General features: G+C 27.6%; 1 protein-coding gene across 1 annotated transcript in view; it reads right to left on the bottom strand.

The window, feature by feature from the left end:
• The window catches only part of LOC106308714, a 12,836-nt gene that overhangs the window by 3,489 nt on the left and 914 nt on the right, over positions 1-8,433 (bottom strand). The window lies entirely within an intron of this gene.

The following is an 8,433-nucleotide window of genomic DNA, read 5'->3' as shown; positions in this document are numbered from 1 at the left end:
TTCTGATCATAACTATAACCTTCTCCATGTTGAAACCAGATATAATAATTTGGCGTGAAACCTCTATTTACTAAATGCTTCCAAACATTTTCACGATTTGCCAACTTTGAATTGTTACATTTCCTACAAGGACAGAATATTTTACCGCTTTCTTGGGCGAGCGGTGTAGAATCTGCTTGATGCATAAAACGCTCCAACCCAGCAAGATATTCTTTCGTCACTCTCCCGTTAGCATCTCTATGCATATACATCCACCTCCGCAACTCGAAAATATTTCCCAAGCCCGACATTTTTTTCACGTTTTTTTTTCTTGTTGGTGTGCGTAAAATTATGTTCAAACCTCCATATATATAGAAAATTTTCGAATCTGGTAGTTGAATTTTGCTAGGAATTTACGACGAAAAATTAGGTTGGTGGCAAAAAAAACGTGTTAAGTTGGTGGATTTTTCGTTCTTTCCTCGTAAGTTATTTCCTCGTAAAACTCATGCTAAAATTACGACGAATTTGCGACGAAACACATTTTTCTCGGAAAAACCACGTCAACTTACGACGATTTTACGAGGAAAAGCTTTACTCGGTATTTTACAAGGCCATTACGAGGAAACTTTATTTTCTCGTAATTTCATCGTTAAGTCATCGTAATTTAACGAGGAATAGTTTTCCTCGTTAAATTTCCTTGCTAAAACTGTGTTTTCTTGTAGTGTACTTGTTTTGTTCTCGATTTGGTTTCGGTTCGGTTATTTTGGATATAGAAATATGTGATATCATTCGGATATTTCAGGGTTTTGGCCCGGCTTCCGATTCCTGTATTTTGTTTTGATTCTGGTTCGATTCTTCGGTTCTGGTGTTTTTTGGCCCGGCCTAAATAAAATTATTGTAATGCAATTTATTTATAACGAGGCTTTTGTGAGCAAAAACGAGATCTACATGTGACACAGTTTCAAAACCTTAATTAAAGCTTACCCTTTGTCATACACACATGTCCATGATAAACGTAGAACTCTTCTTGGTGAAGACTCGAGATCGTAGATCAATATCTCCAGAATAATCTTTTAACTTTGTTGTGTTGAGGATTGCGTGGCTTCTTAACCAACCATGAAAACATTTATTCTCACGAACTTTTCATCATACATCGATACATTTGTACGAATATTGACGTCGCTAATATTCGATCTTATTCCATGACGATAACGCCCAAATGGAACAATAAAGTTTTTGCGTTTTTTTTTCCTTCTTTTGTTGTACTGCAGGATGGAAGGTGGCCCAACATTATACGAAGAGTCGTTATTCATATATTACCAAATTTTTTTTGCTAACCGAGTATCCTGGCCCCACCGAGGTGGTCCAGACTAGAGACCTAAGTGAGCATGGACGCTGCCAGGGTGTCACCATGTGGCTCACCGTGTAACGGTCTTCGGTCTCGGGTGCTGCAGCCCACATGTAAATTCCGCAGTGGCCAAAGCTCGAACCCAGGGGCGGGCACTCCAGCTGGAGTTCCTATACCACTAGACCAAAGCAACTTGGTTATATTACCAAAATTACAATGTGGTCGTATTTACCGCTCGTCGTGCATGTCTTAGAGCATGTTTATTGCAAAGACCCATATTAAAGGTTCTTATTATTTTTTTAATGTTTTTAAGTAGAAAAAGGTGATTTAAGAGACAAAGTTAAGAAACCCTAACATTTAATTACTCCATTGCAAGGTTCTTAATTAAGGGTTCTTAAGAAAAAAATTATTAAACATATTTTTATTATACTTAATTTTTTTTATTAAATAAAACATACTAAAAGATAACATTTTAAACATAGATTTTTAAATAAAGGCATAAAAACAAAGATTAGTAAAATAAACGATAATCAATCTAGATACCGAACCGAACACAAAAAAAAATTCAATCTAGAGACAAAAAAAGCAAAATTTGAGACATGCATGATTGAAAAACAAGAAATAGAAGCTTAACCTTTGGGTTGAGGAGAGGATGGAGACGCGAGCGCCTTCTGAAGAGAGAGAGAGATCACAGTGGAGAGGTCCGTCGAGGAGACCCACAGAGAGGGTGAGAATCACAGAGGAGAGCCACGAAGACAGACGTCGCCGTTTCGTCGAGGACCAACAGAGTGAGAGAGAATCGCCGTTTTCGTCGCCACCGAGAGAGAGAGCTTTCGCGAGAGAGAGAGCTTTCGCGAGAGAGAGAGAAGAGACGAAACGAAGAAGAAAGAAACTTCTCCTCTGTCCATACAAACGCCTACACGTGTCAATAAGAGTCGACTCTTCTTGACCCTAATTAAGACATGGTTCTTGTGTAATTATGTGTTTTTTATTTTTTTTAACCGAAATTAGCTTAAGAAATGGGGTTAGAGACCCCGATATTTATGCTCTTACGTGCGTACAACAATCAAAGACACATATCGATTCTAATTTTATAACCTCATGAACTATTTTGGTAAGTATTAATTTGCTTTTTAATAAAAAAATAAAGTAGAAAAATTGCCAAAAATACTACATTCATAGTATTACTCTTCATGTTTACACTAAATATTTTTGCCTTCTTTTTTAATGAAATGTAAAATACATTTATAACCCTAGAGTTAACTAATCTAAACTTAAGGTTTAGAGTTAGAGGAGTGGGGTAAGGTTTTTGGAATGTGAAATTTAGAATTCTAATAAATATATAAAAAATATAAAAAAAATTAAAAAAAAAATAGTTTCAAAAATAATTTTTGATTTTCAAAAAGATATTTTGAAAAAAAATAAATCTAAAAAAAATCAAAAAAAATTTAGAAAAAAGTTCGAATTTGGTAAAATATAATTCGAAAACATAAAAATATTTTTTTTATTTATTTAAATAATTATTTATTATATATATATATTGAGAGAACATGAGTATAAGAGTTTTTTGTCACTTAATGAATAATGTATTTTTGAAAATATCTCTTTAGTGGCGGTAAACATAAATAATGGTGCTAAGAAAGTGGTAAACATGAAAATTCTCCAAAAAGTATTAATTTATTTTGTAATAATGAGAATGTTTGTTAATTTAAATATTACAAAGAGAAATTGCAGCAGACTCTCCCTTGCCAAAAAGAGAATAAAAATGAGGAAGAGTATTATAAACGAGTAAGAGTTGGACTTAGTCATTGTCATATGTGAGCCAGATTTGTATAAGAGAAATTCTTAGGTTCACCCCTAAAGTTTACTTAACCAATGATATCTTACCAATTCATATTCACGTTTTGAAAAAAGGTTAAAAATTAGAAATATAATTAACTACAAAAAAAAGGAAAAAGATAAACGATAAAAGTTAATAATTAACATAAGATCACCATATTCTTTGCGTTTTAATTTATTGCGAGCATTACATTTTGAATCCTTCTATATATTAATTGAGAAGTCACTTTAGTGATTTATGCTGACGTGTCGCTCGTAGAAGAGCTCTCCAATTAATTGTTATAATTTGATTGGTTGATGGTTTTTTATTTTTTATTTATTTAATTAAAGTTTTTAAAATGAAACTATTCATAGAATTACCTAATGTAATATATGTTTCCAAACATACAATTAAGCATCTTAAATATAGATGAATTAACATAATTTTTTTGTATAAATAATTAAATATCTAGATTACATTATATAAATTGATAAGATACATATAAATACATATGATACCATAGAAACAATTATAAAAATGGTTTTTTTTTATTATGTTTATATTAGTAGTGAATAAAATAAATCATAGATTTTAGAAAATTAATTAATCTAAACTTAATAATATTAATTAAATTCACTCATTCACTATATATCCTCATATATATTAATCGAGAAGTTACTTTAGTGATTTATGCTGACGTGTCGTTCATATAAGAGCTCTCCAATTAATTGTTATAATTTGATTGGTTGATGGTTTTTCTTTTTTCATTTTTCATTTATTTAATTAAAGTTTTTAAAAAGAAACTATTCATAGAATTACATAATATAATCTATGTTTCCAAACATACAATTAAGCATCTTAAATATAGATGAATTAACATTATTTGTCTATATAAATAATTAAATATCTAGATTACATTATATAAATTTATAAGATACATATAAATACATATGATACTATATAAACAATTATAAAAATGGTTTTTATTATATTTATATTAGTAGTGAATAAAATAAATCATAGATTTTAGAAAACGAATTAATCTAAACTTAATAATATTAATTTAATTCACTCGTTCACTATATATAGTATAAAATGTGTCAAATTAATACAAAACAACCAAATATATAATTCTAAAAATTCCAATCATTTTCCCATGACAATGTGATATCATATATGTGTTATCAGTTTTAGAAATGATTAAAATATTTTTATATTTTAAAACATAAAAATTATATGTTAAGTTATTTAAACGTATATTAATCAAAAAAAGTATATTTAATTCATATATTTATAAAAAAAATATATGGTAAGTCATTGTTTGCTGTCAAAAAAAAAAAAAAAAATTTATAAAAAGATGAATTAAAATTATTATATGGTAAGTCATTTAAAATTATATTATTTGGTAATTCATTCAATTTATTATATGGTAAGCCATTTAATTATATTAATCAAATTATTTTTCACAATATTTTTCTAGAGTTAATACTCTATTAATATAATTCATATAGCTTGGATTATAATAAAATCAACATGCTTATTTTTAATAGAAAAAAGCAGACATAAATAAAAGAACAAGAGGGAAGAATAATAAAATATGTTTTTTGTGTTCTTGGTATTTTTATATTCTTATGTATTTAATGTTTATTTTTTTGTCGAGGTACATGTACTTTTCTGTGTTACTATAAATGTGAACTAATTAGTTTTATGTGTTTTAAAAATTTTAAGATAAATTTAGTAAGGAAGTTCGATAAAAATGACTATCTCTACAATTGTTAAAGTCAAAGATGGAAAATATAATGTAAATTGAAAGTAAGAAAAAATTATTTAAAAATTAATGAGATGCATTTTTATGCTATAATAAACTTTTAAAATGTACGATAATAAAATTTTAACAAAATTTATACAGATAAAAACATTTTATTTCATATAATATTGGATCTCATATTAATATTAAATATATATGCCTAAAATAACGACATTTGGTTATTTAAAAATTGAAATATTATCTTTTATTATTAGTTAATCAGATTTAATTAATATAGGTATGTTTTAATTTAATTTAAAATAAATTAAAACAATAATTTTAAAAGATATGTAAACTATGATTAGTTTAAATTAAAAACATTTGGTTGAATGAGTTAGTGTTTGATAAAATAGTGTGATGATCAAAGATAATTTAAGAAAGAATTTGTTTGCTTAACCCATTTGAGTTTTATGTTAAACAATAAATTTAAAAAAAAAGAGTGAAAAAGTGTGATTTGGAACAAATTATGAGAAAAATTGCTTAAACTACTATTTTCCTAATACATGTTTTTATGTTAACCTTAACCAAATTTATCCTTAGTTTTAAAGTGATAAATCCTACTATATATTAATTTTTTTTTGTCATCATCAAAAAAAAAAAAAAAAAAAAATTAATTGAAATAGGTTATGTGTCTTTTGATTATATTAATTGAAAAGCCACTTAATTGACTTTTGATTATGTGTCTTTAATAGGTTAAGTTTTAAAAAATAGTTATAATTTTTTTGGTTGTTAACATTTACTAGTTATTATTTTAATCAGATCTAAAAATAAAACTTAATTCTAGAACTAATAATACAAATTACCAAATAACACAAATAATATTACAAATAATGATTTCTGCTAACTAATTGTAGAATTAGAGAAAGAATATATCTGTTTTATCAGTTTCTTTATTATTATCAATTAGTTATATATAATTAAATAAAATACTTAAGCATTTTTATAGAAATAAATTTAATGGTTATATACTATTATATAAAAGAATTATATTTGTAGGTTGAAATTATTATAACTTTTATGTTTTTAAAGCCCACACAAAACCCTTTACAAAAGATCTTTCATGATAAAAGCCTCCGATCATTGTATTGGTCATATCGGAGTTACATAAAAAAACAAACTCTTTTTTCTCTTGAGAGCTAGAGTATTTTCGGTTTTTCATGTGTTAAACTGAAATATAGAGTAATTTTACAACCAATTATTTGACTTAATTATAATATTTGTTTCTGTAAGAAAAATATTTTTAATGACTAAAGTTTATGTTTTGGAACTATTTAATCTCACATATCTTCTAAAAATATATACTGAAATTTTTTGATTATCCAAATATTTCAAATTAAAAATTAAAATTTTAAATTTCTAATTATTATTCAAAAATATTTAAGTAAGTCACAAATAATTATTCATTATCTTTTGAGTTTAGAATATTTTAGAGTATTTTCTTATTTAAAAAAAATTGTTATGTTTAAAAAAAATTCAATAGTACTAAAATTGTCAATTAGGTGATTTGGGATGATTTGGATACTCTCGTCAATATCTCTGAGGACTGGTTGGGATAGCGATTCTAAGAGGGAAAGAGATGACTATGATGACATGTTCTATATTTTTATGTTTTGGTAAATGTTGTTCCGTATCAATGTATCATAGGCGAGAATCCTCTATATATTAATAGAGCAACATTTGAAAAATTATAACCTGTACTTTGTATTAATTAAAAAATTATCCAGTTTAGATGTCAGTTGATTAGCATAGCAATTAGTATGACCTGGCAGCTTCATAATCAATTGAAAAACAATGTTGGTCCAATATATAGGTGGTGATTTCGTTAGGGATATATTAAATTTTTACTTAGGCCAAAGCAAGTTACGCCATCTTCGTGAGTTGCCTAGCGTGAGATAAGCATCTTCTCTAAATTCTGGCGCCACTTGCTATGGTATAAAAAATAGGTAATGTTATTGAGTATTTGATATGGAAAACAAATACACTTATTGCCAAAAATAGCTTAATGATTGTTTTATGAATTCAATATAATATACCAATGAATTCAATCCTAATATACCATGTATTTATACTCTGTTTACATAAAGAAAATAAAATATATGCTAGCCCGATATATAGGGATTATGTAATCGTCCAACTATATAAGTGAAAATTAATTGTGACTTACTTAAAATAGAGAAAGTTACATTCATACGAGACATGAATAATTTTGAAAACATCTTATCTTAGTGGACTGTTTAGTATGAGCCTATGGTTTAGTCCTTGTAATACGTGTCTAGAAATAATAACTTTTTAAAAACACATTATAATATTTTCCAAAATGAAAAGGATTTCTGGTAAAGTATATAATCAATCTCAAAAGTATATAATTTGCAGAACGTTCTTTCGAAGATTTTACAAGCATAATTTTAAATTAAATAACACATTGATTAGGATTTAGCATTTAGGAAGTAGGTTGAGTTTATAAATTTTTATAAATAATTTTTAAACATTTATAAATGATTTAGGAAAGTTAGTTTATTTTTTTTATCATAAATTTAAAAATATTTATCATTTAAAAGTAAATTTAAAAAACGTATTAAATTTATGATAGAGTTATAATTTCTACCACTTATTTGTATGTTAAAGTAGTTATTGTAAAAGTTAATTTATATTTTTAACTTCTTAGTTTATAATTAAAAATATAATTATTGTTATATGAATCTTACCCCGCGCAAGAGTGCGGATAATTGCCTAGTAATATGTATAGAATGTGTGTTGCTATTGTAACACTAGAGGCCGAGTCCCGCGCAAGCGCGGGGTTATTTGTGTATGCTGTTGTTGTTCAGTTTTACTTAGTGTTAGCGTTGTTAGTTATGTTGTTCTTACACTTGTGTTTGTGCGTGCAGTTATTTGGCAAAGCAGAGGGTCGGAGGTGGTGGAATTAGTAGGGAGGCAGCTGTTTGTTGTTGATTACGTGTAGGATTATTTGTGAACGAAGACCAGTTGATACATATATATATTTTTGTATTTAGTTGTCTACATCCTAATTCCCACCGAGAAACATATGATGGTGTGCTTGTGTCACTTTTTCTGGGGTTTTTGTTTTGTGTTGGTGGCTATTGGATTTTAGTTAGTTTCTTTGTTGCATTGTTTAATGTCAATGCCATGTAACTATCTGAACATGTTCTCATGCATGAAGCAAAAGACATGCTTATTTTCACGAAATGCAAAGGCCCATCAACGTTCCCCTTTATTTAAAAACCAAGTAACTCTTCTCCTGGTGGGAGATAGTTTGCAGATAATTAAAGACAACCAAAGTTTAAAGTAGGAAAAAAAAAACGAAAATGGTTATTTCATTGACACATAAGCTAAGTGGGGATGACAGTTTGATGGACTTGAAACAATCACTCACGTGCCTCTTTTCTTCGTTTTCAAAGCTTGGCATTGCTTCATCAACTTCTTCGGCTCTCCTGGGCACATGAACCGTGTAGCTAACAGTTG

This window comes from Brassica oleracea, chromosome C8, assembly GCF_000695525.1.
Source record: "Brassica oleracea var. oleracea cultivar TO1000 chromosome C8, BOL, whole genome shotgun sequence".
Classification (NCBI taxonomy): domain Eukaryota; kingdom Viridiplantae; phylum Streptophyta; class Magnoliopsida; order Brassicales; family Brassicaceae; genus Brassica; species Brassica oleracea.
Note: the sequence above shows the minus strand (reverse complement) of the source record. Positions and strands in the feature narration are given on the sequence as shown.